We start from the raw sequence: 26,114 nt of genomic DNA on the forward strand, positions 1-26,114 counted from the left end.
TCACCATAAATCTCGCGTATATTTGAAGTCTTTCATATGATTTTCACATGTCATAATAAAAGTATCAACTTCTAGAGTTTGGATCATTTTGTTTTTCAAAATTGACTTCCGGTCGATAGTAACCTACTACTTTTTCTTTCTTTAGTCTACTTCTTTTTTGTTGAGAACTCTTTCAGATAGAGACGTGAAATTTTCAGGGAATATAGACAGTAAAGAGTCGCTGTCATTTATAGGAAAACGCATCATAAAAGTACTTCCGGTCATCACCGGAAGTTACGAGAAATGAGTAAAAAATTCGATAATACATTTCTCATTCATTGTTAAGGCACATTTTCTGATATATTTAAATGGTTTTCGTAGGAACAGAAAGCTCTTTACCGGAAATGATCTAACGGAAGACCTACTCATTACTAGTAATGAGTTTCTAGTTAGGGTCTTCCGTCTTCAGCGGAAGACCCTTCTATTATTCTATTGTTGATTTTTCACTTTTCTTATTATTAGGGTCTTCCGTCTTCAGCGGAAGACCCTTCTATTATTCTATTGTTGATTTTTCACTTTTCTTATTATTAGGGTCTTCCGTCTTCAGCGGAAGACCCTTCTATTATTCTATTGTTGATTTTTCACTTTTCTTATTATTAGGGTCTTCCGTCTTCAGCGGAAGACCCTTCTATTATTCTATTGTTGATTTTTCACTTTTCTTATTATTAGGGTCTTCCGTCTTCAGCGGAAGACCCTTCTATTATTCTATTGTTGATTTTTCACTTTTCTTATTAGGGTCTTCCGTCTTCAGCGGAAGACCCTTCTATTATTCTATTGTTGATTTTTCACTTTTCTTATTATTAGGGTCTTCCGTCTTCAGCGGAAGACCCTTCTATTATTCTATTGTTGATTTTTCACTTTTCTTATTAGGGTCTTCCGTCTTCAGCGGAAGACCCTTCTATTATTCTATTGTTGATTTTTTTCACTTTTCTTATTATTATTATTATTATTCTTTTTTTTTTCTCCTTACCGATTTTTGTGCAGAAGATTTCTCGGAGATGGCTGGATCAATTTGCTTCAAATTTTCAGGATTGATGCGTTGCCATTTGAAGTTTGTACCGCCGTTTCAATTTTTGAAAAATCACTTCCGGTTGGAAGTTATCCCCCTTTTATCGATTTTCAGATGACCATTTTGTCCAGACAAAAACTCAAAAACGATAAAAGCTAGAGTGCTGAAATTTTCAGTGATGTTAGACGACATGTTGTAGTTGTGCACCTGGGTTTTCAAAATTTCCGGAAGCGCCTAGTATGGAAGCTCGGTAGGGGTCGAAAATGGAGTTTAAAAAAGTGTCTCATTTTTCTCCACGTTTTAAATCATAACTATTTACTCGTAAATATTTTGCTTAGACATGTATAACAAAAGTTGTACAGTTTATTGAGATCTTTCGTGTCATATCAAGAAATGGGCCCATAGGCCTCATGGCTCGCCTGAACCATTGAATTTCTGTTACAATGATTAACTTTTTTCTCACGAAACTTTTGATAAGACATGTAGAATAAAAGTTGTTCAGGTTTGCAAGATCTATCTAATGATATCAAAAACTAGGCCTCAGGGCGTCATGGCTCGCCTGAACAGTCGAATTTGTATCACAATTAATAACATTAATAACTTTTTTCTCGAGAAACTTTTGACAAGACATGTAGAACAAAAGTTGTTCAGTTTCGCAAGGGTTAACTAACGATGTTAATAAATAGGCCTGCGGGTCTCATGGCTCACCTGAACAGTTGGGTTATTGTTGTAATCTATAACATTTTTGTCAAGAAACTTTTAATAAGACATCTTGAACAAAAGTTGTTCAGTTTTGCAAGATCTTTCGAATAACATCATGAAAAAGGCCTACGGGCCTCATGGCTCGCCTGAATAGTTTGATCAGTGTCACAATTACTAACTTTTTTCTCGAGAATCTTTTGATAAGACATGTAGAACAAAAGTTGTTCAGTTTTGCAAGATCTTTCAAACGATATCAAGAAAAAGGCCCACGGGCCTTATGACTCGCCTTAACAGTGATAAATGTCGCATAACGTTATACTCGTAAATATTTTTTTTAGACATATATAACAAAAGTTGTACAGTTTATTGAGATCTTTCGTGCCGTATCAAGAAATGGGCCCATGGGCCTCATGGCTCGCCTGAACCATTGAATTTCTGTTACAATGATTAACTTTTTCCTCACGAAACTTTGATGAAACATGTAGAATAAAAGTTGTTCAGGTTTGCAAGATCTATCTAATGATATCAAAAAATAGTCCTGCGGGCGTCATGGCTCGCCTGAACAGTCGAATGTGTATCACAATTAATAACATTAATAACTTTTTTCTCGAGAAACTTTTGATAAGACATGTAGAACAAAAGTTGTTCAGATTTGCAAGCGTTACTAACGATGTTAAGAATAATTCTTGCGGGTCTCATGGCTCACCTGAACAGTTGGGTTATTGTTGTAATCTATAACATTTTAGTCAAGAAACTTTTAATGAGACATCTAGAGCAAAAGTTGTTCAGTTTTGCAAGATGTTTCAAACAACATCATGAAAAAGGCGAAAGGGCCTCATGGCTCGCCTGAAGAGTTTGATTAGTGTCATAATCAATAGCTTTTTTCTGGAGAAACTTTTGATAAAACATGTAGACCAAAAGTTGTTCAGGTTTGCAAGATCTTTCAAACGATATCAAGAAAAACGCCCACGGGCCTTATGACTCGCCTTAACAGTTTAATAAATGTCGCAATCAATAACTTTTTTCTTTAGAAAATTTCCATAGGACATGTAGAACAAAATTTGTTCAGTTTTGCGAGATATATCTAGAATGATATAAAAAAAAAAAAAGGCCTTAGGGCGGCATGACTCGCCTGATCAGTCGAATCTGTATCGCAGTAAATAACATTATTAACTTTTTTCTCGAAAAAAAGGCTGACCCCTTTAATTAGTTGCCGAGAGGTAGAGAGAGTCTTTAATTTATAACATTTAAATGATCAATATTTGTAAAACATTACCAAAGCTAAATTGTACGTCTAGACAATATATTTGTATCATTATTTATGAACGAAAATGTCAGTCAAATTCTTATCTAATCACATCTAAATTTGGACGGAAGACCCACTCGTTGCTTGCAACGAGATCGAATCTAGTTATTAGGGTCTTCCGTCTTCAGCGGAAGACCCTTCTATTATTCTATTGTTGATTTTTCACTTTTCTTATTATTAGGGTCTTCCGTCTTCAGCGGAAGACCCTTCTATTATTCTATTGTTGATTTTTCACTTTTCTTATTATTATTATTATTATTCTTTTTTTTTCTCCTTACCGATTTTTGTGCAGAAGATTTCTCGGAGATGGCTGGATCAATTTGCTTCAAATTTTCAGGATTGATGCGTTGCCATTTGAAGTTTGTACCGCCGTTTCAATTTTTGAAAAATCACTTCCGGTTGGAAGTTATCCCCCTTTTATCGATTTTCAGATGACCATTTTGTCCAGACAAAAACTCAAAAACGATAAAAGCTAGAGTGCTGAAATTTTCAGTGATGTTAGACGACATGTTGTAGTTGTGCACCTGGGTTTTCAAAATTTCCGGAAGCGCCTAGTATGGAAGCTCGGTAGGGGTCGAAAATGGAGTTTTAAAAAGTGTCCAATTTTTTTCCACGTTTTAAATCAGAACTTTTTACTCGTAAATATTTTGTTTAGATATATATAACAAAAGTTGTACAGTTTATTGAGATCTTTCGTGTCATATCAAGAAATAGGCCCATGGGCCTCATGGCTCACCTGAACCATTGAATTTCTGTTACAATGATTAACTTTTTTCTCACGAAACTTTTGATAAAACATGTAGAATAAAAGTTGTTCAATTTTGCAAGGTCTATCTAAGGATATCAAAAAATAGGCCCCCAGACATCATGGCTCGCCTGAACAGTCAAATTTGTATCACAATTAATAACATTAATAACTTTTTTCGCGAGAAACTTTTGACAAGACATGTAGAACAAAAGTTGTTCAGTTTCGCAAGCGTTAACTAACGATATGAAGAAATAGGCCTGCGGGTCTCATGGCTCACCTGAACAGTTGGGTTATTGTTGCAGTCTATAACATTTTTGTCAAAAAACATTTAATAAGACATGTAGAACAAAAGTTGTTCAGTTTTGCAAGATTTTTCGAACAACATCATGAAAAAGCCGAACGGGCTTCATGGCTCGCCTGGAGAGTTTGATTAGTTTCACAATCAATAACTTTTTTCTCGAGAAACTTTTGATAAGACATGTAGAACAAAAGTTGTTCAGTTTCGCAAGCGTTAACTGACGATGTTAAGAAATAGGCCTGCAAATCTCATGGCTCACCTGAACAGTTGGGTTATTGTTGCAATCTATAACATTTTTGTCAAGAAACTTTTAATAAGACATCTAGAACAAAAGTTGTTCAGTTTTGCAAGATCTTTCGAAAAACATCATGAAAAAGGCGAAAGGGCCTCATGGCTCGCCTGAAGAGTTTGATTAGTGTCACAATCAATAGCTTTTTTCTCGAGAAACTTTTGATAAGACATGTAAAACAAAAGTTGTTCAGTTTTGCAAGATCTTTCAAACGATATCAAGAAAAAGGCCCTCAGGCCTTATGACTCGCCTTTACAGTCTGATAAATGTCGCAATCAATAATTTTTTTCTCAAGAAAATTTTGATAAGACATGTAGATCAAAATTTGTTCAGTTTTGCGAGATACATTTAGAATTATATAAAAAAAATGGCCTCCGGGCGACATGACTCGCCTGATCAGTCGAATTTGTATCGCAGCAAATAACATTATTAACTTTTTTCTCGAAAAAAGGCTGACCCCTTTAATTAGTGGCCGAGAGTTGCAAAGAGTCTTTAATTTATAACACTTAAATGATCAATATTTGTAAAACATTACGGAAGCTAAATTGTACGTCTAGATAATATATTTGTATCATTATTTATGAACGAAAATCTCAGTCAAATTCTTATCTCATCACATCTAAAATTGGGCGGAAGACCCACTCGTTGCTCGCAACGAGATCGCATCTAGTTATTATTATTATTCTTTTTCTCCGGTACTTTTTTGTCCGGTAGTGTTCTCAGAAACTACAAAAGGGATCGATATGAAACTTTCCAGGATGATAGTATAGCGTTTGTAGATGTGCGTGGTGATAGTCATTTTGTCTGCACATGCATGCACGCACGCGCACGTGCATTGCAATTTTGGTACAAAAATTGGAAAATCGGAATGCTAAGGGGATCGATATGAAACCTAAATAGAATGGTAGTATATCATTTGTACATATGAAAAATGATAGTAATTTTGTCTGCACGCGCACGCATGCGCGTGCACATGCATTACAAAATTTGTACACTAACTTTGCAATCAGTCTAACTTTTTTGTTGTTAATTGAAATGACTTAATATTCATATCATAGGTAGATATTGAGACCCTTAACTGATTTGCATGGTCAAAATTACCAATTTGCACGCGCATGCACGTGCGCTTCATTTTGATTGGATAGTACTAAAACGTTTGTAACTATCTTATTTATGAAGCGAATGAGATGATTTTAACAGCATACGTAGACAATATGTGTATCTATATATTGGTATAACAAAAAATGCCAACGCACACGCGCATGCGCGTACGACGTTTTTCAAATGTTCGATTTTTTAAGGACGATAACGTTTTTGTTTTTCATCAAATTCTATTGATATTAGGGTTTTAGATGTGTTTTGGTACTCCTTACAAATTGCTGTGGTTAGAATTACTGCTCAGCACGTGCGTGCACGTGTGCTGAATTCTGATTGGACGATTCTAAAATCGCTATAACTTCCTTATATTTGGTGGAAACGTTATGAAATTCATACTGTGAGTATATGATACAAATGCGTGTTGAACGACATCAACAAAAATTCGGAATCATACACGCGTACGCTTTCTTTCATTTCTTGGTACTGAAATGACCATATTAAACGTAGTACATGTAATTAAAGGCTAAAATAAAATGATTTTTTGCTATAGATTCACAAGGACATCACATTTTATTTGAGGGAGGTTTGGGGAACATATGTAACGGTCCCCGTTACAATTAGAACTAGTTATTATTCTTTTTCTCCGGTACTTTTTTGTCCGGTAGTGTTCTCAGAAACTACAAAAGGGATCGATATGAAACTTTCCAGGATGATAGAATAGCGTTTGTAGATGTGCATAGTGATAGTCATTTTGTCTGCACGTGCATGCACGCGCGCCCACGTGCATTGAAATTTTGGTACAAAAAATGGAAAATCAGAATATTGAAGGAAGCGATATAAAACCTAAATAGGATGATAGGATATCATTTGTACATATGAAAAATAATAGTTATTTTGTCAGCACGCGCACGCATGCGCGTACACGCGCATTACAAAATTTGTATGCTAACTTTGGAATCAGTCTAACTTTTTTGTTGTTCATTGAAATGACTTGAAATTCATATCATACGTAGATATTGAGACCCTTAACAGATTTGCATGGTCAAAATTACCAATTTGCACGCGCATGCCCGTGCGCTTCATTTTGATTGGATAATACTAAAACGTTTGTAACTATCTTATTTATGAAGCGAATGAGATGATATTCACAGCATACGTAGACAATATGTGTATCTATATATTAGTGTAAAAAAAAATGCCAACACACACGTGCATGCGCGTGTAACGTTTTTTAAATGTTCAATTTTTAAAGGATGATAACGTTTTTGTTTTTCATCAAATTCTATTGATATTAATGGTTTAGATGTGTCTTGGTACTCTTTACAAATTGCTGTGGTTAGAATTACTGCTCAGCACGTACATGCACGTGTGCTGAATTCTGATTGGACGATTTTAAAATCGCTATAACTTCCTTGTATTTGGTGGAAACGTTATGAAATTCACACTGTGGGTATATGATACACATGCCTGTTGAACGACATCAACAAAAATTCGGAATCATACACGCGTGCGCGTGTATGCGCGTGCAACGCTTTCTTTCATTTTTTGGTACTGAAATGACCATATTGAACGTACTACATGTAATTGCTTGTGTTGTGTTGACACCAACAGACAAATCAAGTTTAATTAAATATATTTTAAGACAAAAACGTCAGGTAGTTGAATGTAATAGTGAATCACGAATTATCCGGGCTTCATTCGGCTTGTTGAACTTTGTATTCTTTTGTGGCTTTTCCCCTGTTCAGGGGTTAATCTATTTACATAATCTCTAACTTGCAATTATAGGTTATATATTTTGTATGGGAAAATATGTCGACCAAGTTTTTTGGAGCGTAGACGGACCGAGTTTGCGAGGTCCGTCCGCGACAAAAAACGTGGTCGTCATATTTTCCCATACAAAGTCTATAACCTTTTTATTATATGCTTTCAATTTCATTTAGAAACTAACAGCAATTATATTTTTAACGATTTCTTTATTGGTTAAACTGAGTAAAAGGTGAAAAACACGAACAATTTAAATAATTAACGGCGTAGTAATTTGCTTGTGAATTGATTGTGACGTACTGTTTGCATATATCGTGTGATATATCCTAGCAAACCTTTAAAGAAAAAGAAGAAACGAAATTGAAAGTATATGATAATATTGATATGTTTGCTTTTCCCTCTCCGTCTGTACAACAGTGCGACCTCACGTGTTTGTTTTCTTTTGTTTAGAATATGCTGCACGCTGTTAGCACTGGAGCTAAAACGGTGTTTGGTATAGACACGACACCAGGATCATCTCTTTACAGCTTAAAGCTCGAGTCAGCAAAGCCATTCGCTGTTCACGTTTACGATGAAGAGACACCCAAGCATTATTTAGGTGCTTATGTCTGAATTTACAAATATTCTATCATATTGTTAAATGAAAAGTGAAGATAACGAACAGTGATCAATCTTTTAACTCCTATAAGTATTACAAAATGGAGAGTTTAGTAAACACGGGACCCTCGATATGCCAGAGGTGGGATCAGGTGACTAGGAGGAGTCAGCATCCTCTGTCAACCGGTCACACCCGCCCTATATGAAATAAACAGATCCTAGTTACCATCTAATCATACCAACTATAGCTAGATAAACATGTCTTAACTCACATCTATCCTATGATGAAAAGGTGAAGATTATGAACAGTGACCAATCTCATAATTCCAACAAAGAACAGAACATTAAGAGTAAGGCAAACACGGGACCCTGGACACACCAGATGTATTGACATTGTGTAACACGGGACCCTGGACACACCAGATGTATTGACATTGGCTAAACCTTGACGAACATATCTCAACTTACAAACATTTCATCATGTTGTCTATACTTACATAAACATTTCTGAAGGATATACGCAACGTTTTCCAGTAATATATATTTTTCGTGACATTTCAAGTATAATTCACTTGCATTCTATCGTTTCTGTAAAACATATTGGGTTATATTACCAAACGTACTTTAGGGTTTAGCATATTTTGAAAGTCCCTGATTGTTGGAAGTAAAAACGTAAAATCATCTCTCATGTATTATAAAAGTTTATATACATGGACATTACAATGCTATTGTAGCACAGAAAGGAGAGCATCTTTGAAACACACGGGGATCAAACCCGGGTCCATTCATTACTAGTTAGGGGATCTAACCGCTGATCTACCCTGACTGATATACGAAGTTTGGTATTATTGCTACAATATAAAATTCGAAAACATACAAAAACTCCTCATACCAAGAATATGAAAAGTAATTTTGGAAAGATGTCAAAAACGTTGTGTATGTCTTTAATTTACACCTATAGAGGGTCTTAACCTAATTCATCATGCCTTTACTTATACCTATAGAGGGTCTAAACCTAACTCATCATGCCTTTACTTATACCTATAGAGGGTCTAAACCTAACTAATCACGGCTTAACTTACATCTATAGAGGGTCTAAACCTAACTAATTACGGCTTAACTTACATTTATGGAGGGTCTAAACCTAACTAATCATGACTTTACTTACACCTATAGAGGGTCTACACCTAATTAATCACGGCTTAAGTTACATTTAAAGAGGGTCTAAACCTAACTAATCACGGCTTAACGTACATCTATGGAGGGTCTACACCTAACTAATCATGCCTTTACTTATACCTATGGAGGGTCTAAACCTAACTAATCATGACTTTACTTGTACATATGGAGGGTCTAAACCTAACTAATCATGACTTTACTTATACCTATGGAGGGTCTAAACCTAACTAATCATGACTTTACTTATACCTATAGAGGGTCTAAACCTAACTAATCATGGCTTTAATTATACGTATGGAGAGTCTAAACCTAACTAATCATGACTTTACTTATACCTATAGAGGGTCTAAACCTAACTAATCATGACTTTACTTATACCTATGGAGGGTCTAAACCTAACTAATCATGACTTTACTTACACCTATGGAGGGTCTAAACCTAACTAATCACGGCGTAACTTACCGTTCGTACATTATCTGTACACAGGATAGACGTTTAAGTAAAATTATCAAAACCAAATATCTATTCAGCATTTTTAAATGATTTATAATTGTTAAATTTGTAGGAACTAATTTTCCTTTTATCGTATTTCATCGTATTATATTTCAAATGAAAATACTATTTGTTTATTTTTGTTTATTGTGAATTAGCACAGTGTGTGTTTGTTATACATGTAGTAAGTTATCCAGCCACCTGTATTGTTTATGATATATCGTAAAGGTATTCAGTTTTATTTAGTTTTGCGGCTATAACTAACTTATCATCAATGATAAAGGTTGAATTGTGAGAAATAACTTCTTGACTTTTTTTTAGCTTGAAAACAGAATCATCATTGAACTTAAAAAATGATGAGGAATTGGTATGCATTGCCTAACATGTAGTATTCGTTAGTAATTGATTCCTTTGTACATGTATACATTGTTATGTAGGAAAAGGTATACTTTTTTTCGTATAGACCCGTGTTCTTCTCGAGGCTGTCAACATATGTGTGTTAACACTCCTACGGGCCCCACGTGTCTCTGTGCCGAAGGCTCCCGACTCTCCACAGACAGCTTGACGTGTACAGGTAACTCAGATGCTTTCTCTGTTAAATGAAAAAATCCAGAGATTTGTAAAATGGCAATTTCATTTGCGTTATGGAATACGATATAGAAGCATAGATTCTTGATCACTGAAAAAGTATTCCATGCTTGCTGTAGGTTATCACATTTTCATCAAATTTGGTGAAGTTTAATAGACTGATACACGGAATACATCTACTTCATTATGTAATGACGTGTTTACTTATATTTGTTTTCATTTTCAACGAATTTCAAGATTGGTTTTGTTCATTCCTCAGAAAGTTCATGGATCAACGAAGATGGTTTCGTCGTAAATAATGCAACAACATTTTTCCTGTTTAGCGTGCTCTCCGTCAATGGAAGACGTGGCCAGATTCCGTATCTTAGCGTTTCATCTTCCTTCATCGAGACCTTTGCTGTCGATGCCAATTTGCATGTTATCTATTATATAGACAGCAAAAATAGAGCATTAAAGGAATTAAACATCGTCAATAAGCAGATCAGAAAATTGGCATCCGTGTCATCCGCTAGAGGTAAAAACACATGAAATATCGTGCGGCATTATCAAAGTTATCGGGATACGGTAAATTAGGTAACAATGGTATTTGCCATAAAGTCACAAGACTGTCTAACAATGTCCAGACAATGAGTAGGAAAGCAAAGTGTAAATTCTGGATGTCTTTGAGTTCGTTAGAACTCCCACTTTAATGTTACACACTTCACATAACGATGTTTAATCGTCTCTCCACTAGTGCAAAATGTTATGGCATCGAAAGTTAACTTAGTTGTATAAATTATAAAACGTGTTGTGGAGGTCCCGAAAAGTGTTTGCCCAAAGTATGAATATTGTCTTATTTGGTAGGTTCTTTTTTCAAAATAAGGATGAAAAAGTCATCAATTTATAAATCTCATATCAATCAATCAATAGCAAGACAAACACGGACCCCTGTACACATCAAAGAAGTGATCAGGTGCTCCGGAAGAGTAAGAATCTCCTATTGATTTATCACACTCGCCATGAGCCTTATATCTTGATCAGGTAAAGGGAGGCATCCGCAGTCAAAATCAGTATACAAAGAACCGCCTAAAAATGCGAGTGAAACACGTAACACGCGGATTCTAAGCAACGAAAGGTTTTATTTGCAAAGTTGATCATGGTAAAGACCATATAATATGCGGAATGCTGATTTCAAAGCATATTATTTCAACCCCAATATTTACATTTGCCAATGCGTTTCCTTTTATGATAATACTAACGAAATTGACATTCAATTTGTGATGACATGAAATCGGTCACGTGCTCAGAATTTCTTGTGTATGAATACAATCACCACTTCAAATGTCTTTCATCTGGCTCTTTGCTTACGAATTGCGGTAGCAGATTTAGATGAGGCCACCTCCTGTTATCGTCATAAATTTAGAAATAATGTGAGTAAAATCCCAGATTGGCACCCAAAATAGCTCCATATTTTGGCTAATAATTGACTTTCATATGTGTTCCTTTCAGAAATCCTGGATCTGCCACTGCAATGAAGGAAAATAAAAAAGAAACACGCATCAAAATTTCTATAAAGAATTTATTGTGTAAACAGACACACATTTCGTCAATTAATAAAACAAATATTAAACATACCGTTCAGGTGTTTTAAGATTTTAAATACCGCCTGCAACTAAGTTTAAAACTGCACCTTCTGCAACATGGCAAATTCATACCATGCTTTTGATTTTGGAAATGAAAAAGTGGAGGCAGACTTGATAATGATAATCTGCTATTTCCGGGCAACATTCATCACGACTATGAATGAGGCTGGTTTCGAGGCTCGAAAAATACGTTCATATCAGGACAACGCTGCGAGCATTCATTAAGATGTGAACAAAAACTCCGTCAGTTTGTGTTTATTTTCTCCTTTACACCTCTTGCAAAGTGATAAAAATATCTTGGAAATTAAGATAATTAATGCTCTTGGTCACAACATATCGCTTAGATAACTTGAAGCAACTTGCACCCCCACCCCCTTTGCAAACGACCCTGGCTCGGATCCTGCAAATGACAATGCATGTGGGTTCATAGCTGTTTTGCTATATTCTTCCTCCTTCTAGACATCCGATTCCACCTCTGATGTATTTGTTATACTTTTAATGACTTTTCTTTATAGCAAATTATATTCTTTATAGTATTTATTAGATTGATAACTGCTCGTTATTTTCACTTGCCGGATATATTATTGAAATACGTATGTAACGATCTGAGACCGCATGAGCGCTAACAACTTAAGATTATGATAAATACTTACTCTTCCGCAGGATATTGATAGATAATGACAGCTAATCACGTATTGTCTGAAACATACCTAAATATTTAGTTTAGATCGGCGGTTGCCCTTTTTTAAAAGAGGTTTTAGAAATTTGTGGGACACATATTTGTTCATAACGGTTGCTAGTCCAATGTCTCGTTATACACATGTTGACGTTATTGTGTTAAGTGTGACGCAAGGCCAATCGTGGTGCAATATATCATTCCATACAGACTGATTCGATATACCGGCCCTTTTATTTGTACAGCTGAATATTCAATGATACATACCACCACCCTTTTTATACTTGTACATTTGCGTGAATGTTGGAATTACGATTGCAATGGTTGTATGACCATGTAATGTTTACTGTCTGTGTGATATAGCGAGAAAAATCCATTGCATTATTGAACAATTCTAATATATCATGTCATTTTCCCGCGAGATAACGAATGTCCTCACTGGCACAGCGCACTATTTCATTGTGACATCATATACTACTGAGTACCTTGAAATTCGCATGATTAAATCGTAAATATTGTAATGAAGTTTATTTCATTGCATTATGATATTCTCTTTATTCGTTGTAATCCAAAGCCCGAAATTGAAACCAAAAGAATTATGACCTAGCCTTTATGTAGGATTTAACCATGAATTTAAGAATATGTTGAGCTGGGATTGAAATCAGAAACTATAGAATAGAGAAGTCGAACATAAAAGTACATTTTTATCGAAATATAGTCCTTTAAGATATCTGATTTTTTTTTTATATCAAATTTAATAGAATATAATTCAACAATTCATGCAGATCTCATTTTTGACTGGATTTCCAATCTTCTTGGATGGATTGAACCTCACCAGTCTAGCATCAGGACCTTCTCCCTGAATTCTCGAACAATTTCAACAATCTATTCTGGACTTCAACGGCCCGTTTCACTAACGTTGGATGCACATAATGGGTCTGTTGAAATTTTACAATGTTTCACAAGCTAATTCTCTAATTCAACGTCAAAGTAATACAAGTATTGATTTCTCCTTCATTGTTTCATAGTTATCCAGTATCATATTTTGTCTATTCTAAAAGATTTAATTTCGATTCTAAAGAACCATCTGGATATAAATATATTTGAATACGGTTTAGGTATCTTTTCTGGATTTCCGGATCATCAGGGAAGTCTATAATGCGAGGGACATGGAACAGGGATACTCCCAAAATCATTGTGTCGTCTGCAAATATGGGCAATCCCAGTTCTCTCCATTATGACGTCACAAGTAGCAGGTAATTTCTAATTCTGTGGAAAATGAATGGATTAGCATTAGATATTTCAATGATGAAAATCGTTCAATTCGTATCTTCTATGCAAAAACTGAAGGAAGACAGTGAAAAGTTTACCATCATTCATCAAGAATGCAAAAACGATTTAAATCTTGGAAACATCGTGTTGACGATGTATTTCCATCAACACTTCTTGCTAAGTTTTCATCCTAGAATTACGTGATATCATAACGAACTATAAAACAATACAAAATTTTCTACATCCTTTTCAAATTTGAATGTTTTACTGAACAAAGATATTAGCGGTAAACTAACAACTAAACTTTATAACGAATGGAATGACTACAATTTTGTCACCGTCAACCTCCAATGTCTATGTAGTACTATTCCATTATCATGTGTATGGAGTCTTTCAACTGATTGCACACGCAATATCACATCTGTTTGTATCAAGTTCTAAACCTGGGCAAGCTACTGATAAATATGTTGATATTACAGGAGCATCAACATTGGAGTTCAGAAACTGCAGTTTGCACATTCTATGATCATTCTAATGATATCATTTGCAAACACAGTGTGTCATCGGTCCAGTGTTTTCTCACGTGTTTCGTACTAATTGTTAAGGTGTTATTTTCATGCTGATGTTTTACTACAAATTACTCCATGTCAAAACAGAAGGATTGATGTCGGTGTGACAATTCAACTGGGGATGCGAAATCTTTCTGAACAACTAATTCCATGTCTGGAGTTTCTAGGGGTCCATATTTTTCCTGACGGCATTGTGCGGTCGCACAGTGTTGTACACCAATCAAGCATGGGACGGTCAGAGTACGGGAGTTATGCCGAGCATGTTTGATCAATATTAACGACAGTGGATTTGCCTCTCTAACTAGTTTATATTTGAATGCTATAAGATTTTCACTTGTGCAGAAGCAATATATTGAAGGAACTTTGAAATGTATACACATCGGGTTACATGACTGATACGATCAGGTGGTAATATGAGATGTTCCTCTCTGGTATATCAAATGCTTATAATTTTGTGTAACTAATGAACATCCACGTAGCGATATAGGTTTTGGCTACATATTAATATGATAGAATTCAAGTAACGAACAGTGGGTATTCTCATTAATCCGGCAAAGAATTCAAAATCAAGAGTAGGACACACACGGACCCCTGGATATACTAGATGTTGTATCAGGCTCCTAAGAGGAGTAAAGATCCCGTGTTGATGAGTCACACCCGTATTGGACCCTCTATGTCCAGGTAAACGAAGTAGTCACAATACGTATAAGGCGTAACAATAGATATGAACCACGTTAGACAACATTCAGCCTAACATATTATATTTTTAAATTAGTTAATTTTTAAAGTATCAATTTTGATGATTTATATCATCCTGGTAAACTTCGCATCGAAAAACCACAGCGCTCTACAGAAATATACCTCATTGTACTTCACACTATATGACGTCACATTAAATACGGATGCATATTTAATTGCTGTTATACAATTTAGAAATTCATTTCAAAATCAAGGATTATCTCCCTCATGCATAACTCTTATCCTAGAACGAATTTGGTTCCACTTTTTGGCACGCTGATTTTGGCTATATTTAGCTCTAAAACTTCATAGTTATTTCGGATTTCAAACATTTCCGTTGAGCATCACTGAAGAGACATTATTTGTCGAAATGCGCATCTGGTGCATCAAAATTGGTACCGTATAAGTTTTACATTAAAAAGTACGTCACGAGGTATAAAGTAGTATCGAGGGGAAAATGTCACGTGGCAATAAAGATAAGACTTTTCTTTGGTACAATATATATTAACTGAAGAAAATTGACTTACATTGTAGCGATATGGAGTTTAGCAACATAATGACATATCTTCTTAAGTGTCAATTTTCCTAACTTTATAACGTTTGGGTAATCTTATTACTTCTGCATTCTCAATGGATCGGTGGTAAAGTGTGGTATCGTCTAATGTGTAAGTGTGAAGCTTGATTTTTGGTTGAAAACTCAGCAAAATTTTATGACATTTCTGGGATACTATAAGAAATAGTCATTGAAATTTAGTCTTTAAAAATGGATGTTAAACTAGGCAGTTACCCAAGCCGTAACTAAAATGCACTCACTAAATTTTCGAAGGATTTACAATCTTAAATCTGATATATATACATGTATTATACACAGTTTTATTAATCTTTTCAGAATATACTGGCTTGATGGTACAATTATTAAAAGCTGTATGGTCAATGGATCTGACATTAAAAGCCACATCATCGCAGTTGGTGCAACGCAGGCATTTGCATATAAGGTTTACATTTTCTGATTTAAAAAAAAATTCCTTTATCATTATTAAAATAAAATTATAGCTTGACTCAAACACTGGGTAAACAATGCATTCATGTGTATCGACATTCAAAATCTTGGAGGGAAATCAGCATGGAGCGAATTAAAACTGGTGTATAATTGACTGTCTGCATAGACACGAATATATTGTCCAAATAAAGAGGACAAATAGAGAGGGGTCAATAAAGATGCATGCTGCATTAACTCCCCTGGCTGTATAATCCTTACTATGATTTGGTTGCAAGCAAAAGTAAAGATACATGCTCAATATTTGAGAAAATAGTAGAACGTATAAAACGGTACAGATTGGGTTCTTATAGACACTGCTAGATGATAGTAAATGTCATGGCAAATGCGCTATATATAATTCAATTATTTGCTATAAGGATACACAATTAATCATAATTGATAAGTCATTTCTGTTAGTGACGCAAGGGAAGGAATTTCTGCGATTTGAAAATTTATCGAGTTATATATATTTGCATACAAGTACAATGAAAATATCTAAACCATTTTCTTTATATAGACTGGATTATTTCACATTCCCTTCAACTACATGAAAGTTAAAACTTCTCCAGAAAATAACCATCATACATATTATTTGAATTTTGTAGATTCATTAGCACAGTACCAAACACTCAGCAAAAACTTCTTATACACGCTTATAAACTTATAATTGTTGTAGGATTTCTTTGGTTGGATATTTGGGAACAAACTTCATTTTGCCAGAAAATCAGCATTGACTAAGGAGGTTGATGTGAATGCAGTAGAAAACGCAAAAAAAAGTCACCGTGTACGATTCTTCTCTACAACAGGACAGAAGAGGTTCATTTTATTCACAAAAGATTGGCAATATATAGTCTTGCAAATTTAGTGGTTCATTATATTCACAAAAGAATGACAATAGAATAGAATATGATTTATTTCCAAATTAGGCCCTCTCGGGCATACAGCATACATGATTGTTAACATTTCAATGTGCAATGACGATAAAAAGAAAAACAAAACAAGAGTAAAATATGCACTATTAGTATGAGCAATGTTCATACACGAGACATTTGAACATGATAATACTTATTTGTATTATATGTAAGTACTACCGTGTATCCTAATGCAAAACAGTCAGAAATACACATAGAAAAAAAAAATATATATATAGATGTCTATATATATATACATGTACATAACAACTCTACATGTAATAATAGTAAAGGTAGTATAAGTACATATGATTAACTCCACTGTAATGCAAAAGATACCACGGGACGGTGCATTGGTACTAGATCCACATGTTATGTTTATAATGAGTGCATATGTGCAATATGGTTTCATATGGTTCACACATAATATACAGTAATACTAGTAGTATGAGCTTAGACAATGTACTTAACATGAGACATTACTTGATGTAATATATGTAAATACCACCGTGTATCCTAATGCAAAACAGTCAGGAATGCACACAGGAAGAAAATAATAACAATATATGCAATGACACATAATAGTAATAGGCACGTAGTACAAGTACATATGATTGAATGTAATGCAAAAGATACCACGGGACGGTGCATTGGTACTAAGTCAACATGTCATGGTTACAAGGAGTGCATAATTATGTATAAACATATTGGTTTGAACTTTCGCATGTTTCAATTTATATTGCTTCTTTAATCAAATCGCAAAGGGCTACAAGTACATCAGTATTTTCACAATTGAGTAACCATATTAATCTATTCATGTTGTCAAGACTGGAAAAATGTTCACATTGTTGTTTTATAATTTCATACATGTTCTGCCTGAGTGAGTTATAAGTTAAACATTCAAAAATTAGATGAATTTCATCACCAATTCTACAAGAAGAACACTTTGTGCAAAATCTTAAATGTCAAGGGATTCCTGAATAACGACCTCGTTCTACTGGTAAATTGTGCGCTGATGTACGTAATCTTGCAAGTGCTTTACGTTGTGCAGGTGGTAAGAGTGTTAAGTAGTTTTCAAAAACAAAATTAGTTTTAAATTTAACATAAGTTTCAAGTTTTCCATATTGTAAACTTCTGATATGTCCCCATTCTTTCAAATAATGATTGCATAACAATTCCTTGCATTTTTTTCTTAAAAAATGATAGGTTATTGATTGCAATATGATTGTTTCTAATTCCAACAATTCCAAATAACTTTTGCACCACACCATACCATGATTGCGATTTTAATGTACAAGCATTATGCTTACTTTGCATATATGCAGCATTTAGTACAGAAGAAGTACCCAGATTTTCTAATCTGTTTACATATTTTATTATATTTTTCACTACATCAAAATGTAGTGGAAACCTGCCAAGTTCGGATAGTGTTGCAAAGTTTGAGCTTTTTCTATGAAGACCTAGAATAAATTTACAGAATTTTACATGCAGGTTTTCACATTTTAATTGAGAGTAAAAATCATGTAAGGAGATATCATTGCGATTGAAAAAAGAAGGGCGATTAAAAATTCCCCAAATCTCACTGCCGTAGAATAAAATTGGCTTGATTGTGTGATCATAGACATGAAGGGATGTTTTAATGCTAGGTTGTAATGATAAAAAATCTTTATGTAGTTTGAAATATGCTTTCATTACCTTTTTGTACAGATCCTCTTGAGCATTAGAAAAATTTCCAGCTGTATTGAAATATATTCCCAAATATCTGTAAGAGGGGACACACTGTATTTCCCTTTTCTCCAAAATAAAATTTTGCTTGAGAAATCTTCCTGCCTTGTTAAAGATTAAAACTTTAGTTTTATCAATATTGACTTTCAAGCACCAATCAGAACAGAATTTTTGCAATTTATCAAGGTTACATTGTAAACCAACTGCTGAGTGTGACAGTAATATTACATCATCTGCATACATTAAACAGTGTATTATTTTATTGTTTAGAACTATTGGGTCACTTGCATCTTTGAAGTACTCTGGTAAATCATTGATAAATATATTAAACAAGTTGGGACTGAGGTTGTCTCCCTGTTTTACACCGAGTTTAATTTGGAAAAAGTCTGTATGATGACTTTTTATCTTAATCATGATTTACTATTGTTGTACATACTTTTAATAAGCATATAAAATTGGGTTCCAACACATAATTTGAGTAGTTTGTATTTGATACCCGAGTGTATGACAGTATCAAATGCTTTTCTAAAATCTACAAAACAAGCATATACTCGCCCCTCTTTATTATGGCAATAAGTTTCAATGCTATTTTTAAGAATAAACATGTGGTCTGATGTCCTTGCAGATTTTGTGAAACCAATCTGGCATTCATTAATTATTTTATGCTTTTCAAGAAATTTTTCTAACCTCCTATTGAGGATACTATTTAATAATTTACCTATTGCACTAGTTATGGTTATTCCACGATAATTGTTTGGGTCGTGAGCATCACCAGACTTATGTAGTAAAGTTATAATACCTTATGACCATTGATTAGGATAAATACCTCCCACTAAACAGCTATTAAATAGTTTATGTAAGCTATCGATACATGTACACGACACGAGTTTTATGCGTGTTCCACGCAACGCGGTGGAACAAATTTGTCCCTAACACGGTGGACCTTTAAAATTGTCGGCACCTTTGAAGTCCTATTTTTCCGCGCGAGCTAGACATTGAAGTCCACGGAGGATCTCCGTGGATGCCACCGCGCATCTCCGTGGATGTCACCTGTACCTCCGTCGATTCCACCGTGTACCTCCGTGTGATAAAACAAAGAAATAATTTCCGAAATGATTCACCCAAAAACCCTTTTCGCTTGGCCAGCATACATGCCCTCACCCCATTACTTATTTAGAAATTAGCTATAAATCATTCATTTCTTGTAATTGTTGTTTAATGATACGTTGGTGTTTTCGGTTCATATCCGTATGTAGACTTCCCTGCAGACGTTCACACCTTTTTATGAAACGCCCAAATTCTCTACATCCTGTATATAAACACCTGTGTTATTCCTACCACTCGTCGGTACATTGTTTCACGGCACGTGCAGCACAATTTCACCAAATAAAAGAAGGGTCATGAACAACGACAATCACATGCCAGTAATTTCAATTTGATAAACAGCAGTTCAAAGAAATGTGTACCATAAGCAATAGCTTATTTTTACGTAAAGTTTTCATCGTAATTAGGAATATGTGATTAAGGTCAGATATATACATGTACATGATTACATTGGATATGAATTTCATTATGTACTCAACTGTGAAGCAATGTGAGCAAAGAATCAAATTTTTATCACTTAAACAAATAAATATTAAAACTATCTTTACTTTTAAACAAACCTTTAGAAAACTCCGTACTTTCATTAAGAAAATTTCATTAGAATGCCCATACTTCACATTGATCATAACACGGTTTTTAAGGTTTTTTTTTCTAACTTGATAAATACTTTATTACACGCATGTATTATTTACTAAATATATATATAACAGCTATTTGTCTTTATATTTTTGTATACCATTGCATAATGGTGATGAGATCCAATAAATTGAATTGAGTACATGTAGTCTTGAAATATCACAAAGTAAAGAGTTGACAACGATTGAAATAAAAATGCAGACGTTTTCTCGTTTATTCAATAACTCAATAACTTGCGCGTCTTCTGAATGAAAGTTGTAAAACAAACGTACTAGGTTTTGGTCAGTTATAACATAATGCGGGGGTAAAATTCATCTAATCTCCGCTAGCAATGGGTTTTGAGTCAACTGTACCTTCGTGCACGAATAATCTCGGCTAACGAAGATGAAAAAAAAAAGAAGCCTAGATAGTCCGCTTGCATTAACATGTATTATGAAGGTGCAATCGAAGAATTATCCAGTAAATCCAATGATGTTGCAGTATATATAGCATGCATTTATTTTATTTTTGACTGAGAGGGAGATAGACAGCTAAGCACGTAACATCGTTTTAGAAGGGGGGGGGGGGGGGGGGTACTCATTCATTAGTCCTAACCCGAACCAGCCGAAAAATTTAACATGTAAAGAAAACAAAATGGGAAATAAAAAAAATATCAGAATGAAAGGAGATGGATAATTAATCAGAAAGAAATTGTACTTTCAAGATTTATACTGAACGTATTAAACTTCCCGTATCTGCATACATTCATGAATATTATAATCAATGATTACCAATGCTCTCTCTCTCTCTCTCTCTCTCTCTCTCTCTCTCTTGCTTTCATTATCTAATGCATCTAAAGATTAAATTAAAGATTTTAATAATCGATAGCGTATATGAATAAAAGCAAATAATCGTTAAGTCATTTCTGTTTATATTTATATTAGTTTTTTTTTCTTTCGTGAACTAGTTGCATTTGACACCGAGGATTTACATCCTTAAATGTTGATACAAGCATGTAGAATCGGAGAGGGTGTACTTTGAAAACTTGAAAGGTTTTCGTAATCGGAAAATTTAAGCACCATTTTTGTTGTTATTTTATTGCTTGTCAAGAAATTTATACAACTTAACCGGCAACATACCCCTTCTGATACATTGAAAAATATAAGTAATGTTAGCACGGGGCTCTATAAAGTTCAATCTGCAGTTTGGTCATACTTCGTCATTCAACAACTCATTCAAAATATAAAAAAAAATGTTTGTCGGATTAGCGGTACTATGATGTATGACTATAACAATGACCTGTGTATAACTTGTACATTCCATGCAAATTCGAAGGGGTTTTCGCCTCAGTAGAACAATGGGGGTCAGCTAATCCGTGTATTTGAAATCAACAGAAGTGCTTAGCTTCTTGCGGAAAGTATGAAATATATTGGGTCGGCGTAAGATACTCGTGATCTTAGACTAGATCTGATATCGCGCCGACCCAATATATTTAACACTTTTCATGAGAAGTCAAAACCCAAACTAGCTAATCGTAATTTAGTTATACTGTGAGAAAGACCCTAGGAATTTGCATGGTATATACTTATTATACAAAATTCATTGCATTATCCAGACACTCCCTATGGACATTTATTTTAATGAAAACCTCTATCAAAGTACATCGAACATAAGTCTCGGTCAAATGTAATTAACTCGGGATTTTAAAAATAAATCATTCGATGGTTTGTATTTTTGCTTCTATTAATTACGTAATAAATTAATTCCAATTTGTTAATCATCGACAATGCTCTAATTTCTATATTGGATCACGTTATATTTGTCAAGATGCATATCAACACAATATGATGGAGGTAATTATGTTAAACAGCACATTTGTCACACACACACACACACACACACACACACACAGAGAGAGAGAGAGCACATCGGTAATTATTAAATATCCCTATCACATGTTGTACATGTATGTTTTTCATTTACTGAATATACTAATTCACATTCAAAACAGGAATTGCCTGCAAGTACGCATTATTTAAACATAGAATTTAAGAATATTTTAATGAAGAAAGAAGACTAAAAGAAAAAAAGTCAAAACCAGGTTTTCTTAAAAACATAATATATAGTGTTTGGTATCGTTGGAATCGGCTCAATATGCTGAAAAACAATATAAGTATCATTTTTTCTTTTCTTAAAATTCCACCCTTATCTTGATTATTTGGCCTGCGGCACATTTTCACATCTCCCGCAAGGCGCCCGTGGCCAGAACAAAGCTCTTAGCAGCTGTGTGTATTCGCAAATAACACACACCGTGGAACACAGAGGACACGGTGTATTTCCGTGGATTTTCCACCGTGGTCTTTCCACGGTGGGGTGTATAAAACTCGTGTCGTGTACATGTAAGTGCGGTTTGTCCATGTTTCAGCATGTGATTAGTTATTCTTTCTAATCCTGGAGATTTGTTACATTTTAATTTACATATTGTTTCAGAGATTTCTGTTTTAGAAATCCTAAAGTCTAATTCATCAAAACATGCTTTAGATTCAAGTTTAGATACTTGTTCATCCAAACTAGCAATGCGAGATTTGAAAGAATCTGTAACAGTATTTAACATAATGAAATGGTGTAGCCAATCTTTAGAAGATATTTGGGATCCTTGGTCATCCACTTTCTCATCTGAGAGTTTCTTTATTAATTCCCAAAACATTTTCGGATTATTATCATGCAGTTCATCAATCTTTTCAAGCATGCTGTTTTTGAACTGTCTACATTTAAATTTCCTAAGTTTTGCATAGTTTCTCCCAAGTTTAAAGAAGTGTCCTCGAACCAAAGGATCTTTCGGGTATTTAGCAAAAATTTCTGCACATTGTAATAGATCTTTTCTTTTCTTAAATAAGTCGTTATCAAACCAATTTTTGGTTTTTTTAATGTGTGTGTTTTTATTGCTGGACACATTTCTTTTCTCTTTCAGAGATTGTTTAGCTGCAGATAGTATAATGGATGTCAAATCATCACAGGCTTTGTCTATTGAATCTTGTGTGTTTTCAATAATTTGATCATTCACAAAATAATTTAATTTCTTGCTTAATTCAGTGCTGCTAAGTGCTAAACAAAACTTCTCATCAGAATTATCATCCCATATAAATATAAAGTCTTACAAATCTAGTGGTTCATTATATTCACAACAGATTGGCAATATAAAGTCTTACAAATCTAGTGGTTCATTATATTCACAGCTGATTGGCAATATAAAGTCTTACAAATCTAGTGGTTCATTATATTCACAACAGATTGGCAATATAAAGTCTTACAAATCTAGTGGTTCATTATATTCACAAAAGATTGGCAATATAAAGTCTTACAAATCTAGTGGTTCATTATATTCACAAAAGATTGGCAATATAAAGTTTTACAAATATAGAGGTTCATTTTCTTCAGAATAAGTCTTACTAATCTAGAGGTTCATGTCCTTCAGAATAAGTCAATATAAGTTGCATTTTCTCGCATGAGAGTATGGCTTGCAATGTCCTTAAACAGAGCTTTATTACCCTTTTACTCTGATGCTTCAGTTTGTTCTTCAGATCCCAAAATCAACAAAATTTACACAAGCACGCGATTTTCTTCTTTTTCACTGTACACATCTCACGATCAATTTCAGTTATATTAGTCAGAGTAAATCCAACACGCTGAGTGTACTTGATCTTTGAGCTTATTACGAAATACACAGGAGATTGTATAGGACATTATTATATAAATGCCTCTCAAATGTATAAGTGTGCATCTGGGCAGTCTGCACTATAAATCTTCACCATCGTCGTAAGTGTGCAAATTGAAAGGTGATGAGTTAAAAGGCTCCTCGTCAAGTGTATGTTAAGTAAGTTTTATATAAATGCACGCCATTGTAGAAATCTATCTTCTCATGTTACTCATTCTAATGATCTAATTCATTTCAAGGATTCCTGATGACCGGTAATGATAGAATAAATTAATTTTGGTAGCGGGAGTGTTTGTTTGTTATTTTGCGCCCCATTCGAAATATTTTCACGTATATAAAGATGATACCGGCTTAAACGGAAGTGTCACAGATGTAGACCTATACATGACACTTAAAGAAGTAGTAGCTTGGTTCATAATTGTGCCAATGCCTTCCGTGACAAGATATTTACGTTCACTGTATCGTATTTGAAAGGATCGTGATATTCACATTCAATAATGACTGGCGGAATAACATTCATTGCCGATTTTAAATGTCTGCGTCTAGGAATCAATGAATGATCGAACCGAGATCTCAAACCGATCGCTCTAACCACGAGACTACCGCTATATTATGACATGATATCATCATTCAAGTCTGGTGTTATCGCAGCTACGTAATGGTTATCTTCTAGCATCCGAGTAATATTCACATTATCAAATAGATGGGCGGACAGGTCTTCTGTCACGAGTGCGCGGAGCGCACGAGTGATAGAAGGACCGCCCACCTCTTGATAATGTGAATTTTACGAGGATGCTAGAAGATAACCGACTTGTCACATATTTCAAAAGCTTCTCATTTTACATTATTGAACCATACATTCAATACAATGGTAGATTGCCATAGATGCATGTGTATATAAAATTCAATACGCTTTACCCGTAAAACAGCAAAACTAACTTAACGAAAATTGATTATCCCTGTAAGTATCAATCACATATTGGTGGCTTCATAAATGATTTTTCAGGAATTTAATTATATACATGTATTTTGTACAACTGTTTTAAGAAAACTTGTATCACACAAATATTAAAGTAGGGAATGTATTAAAGACTTGCATTAGCAAACTATGAAATGAGAGAGAGAGAGAGAGAGAGAGAGAGAGAGAGAGAGAGTTAACAAATACTGACTTTAACAAAACACGGTCACAGGTATGTGTATATCTGTTACATAATAATTCCTGTCTGCTTCAACACCCATCATCAATCGGCGCACGCTTTACCCGTAAAACAGCTTCTGTTTGAGATACCACATGGATTATAAATTCAAACAATAGTAAAAAAGCATAAATGAGTTATTGAGATATTTCTATTTATAATTTATCAGGGCTTTATATTGAGAGAGAGAGAGAGAGAGAGAGAGATAGAGAGAGAGAGAGAGAGTGTGTGTGTGTGTGTTACTGAGATATTTCTATTTATAATTTATCACGGCTTTATATATATATATATATATATATATATATATATATATACATAGAGAGAGAGAGAGAGAGAGAGAGAGAGAGAGAGAGAGAGAGAGAGAAAGAGAGAGAGCTATTGAGATATTTCTATTTATAATTTATCACGGTTTTATATTTATAAAGAGAGAGAGAGAGAGAGAGAGAGAGAGAGAGAGAGATTGAGCTATTTATAATTTATCACGGTTTTATATTCATAAAGAGAGAGAGAGAGAGAAAGAGAGAGAAATGTGTAAAACTGTAGCAATAATATAGATGAAATAATATGGCATGTTGCATACGTATGACAATAGTTACTCATTTAGTCAATGATTGAGAGTAAGGGAGAGAGAGAAGGGGGGGGGGGTAGACTAACTATGTGCCAACTTCTGTTTGGGATACCATCGTTACACAAACACTACGTCCACAGAAACCCTAAAGAAAGAGAGAGGAAGGGGTGTAGATTTCGTGTCAGCTTCTGTTTGGGATGTCATCGTTACACAAACACTACGTCCACAGAAACCAGAGAGAGAGAGAGAGAGAGA

The 26,114-nt window shown here is 34.4% G+C and overlaps 1 pseudogene; it reads left to right on the forward strand.

The window, feature by feature from the left end:
• LOC130051278 (low-density lipoprotein receptor-related protein 4-like) overlaps positions 1–26,114 on the forward strand; it is a 60,379-nt pseudogene that overhangs the window by 25,301 nt on the left and 8,964 nt on the right.

Source organism: Ostrea edulis, chromosome 1, assembly GCF_947568905.1.
Source record: "Ostrea edulis chromosome 1, xbOstEdul1.1, whole genome shotgun sequence".
In the NCBI taxonomy this organism is placed as follows: Eukaryota; Metazoa; Mollusca; class Bivalvia; order Ostreida; family Ostreidae; genus Ostrea; species Ostrea edulis.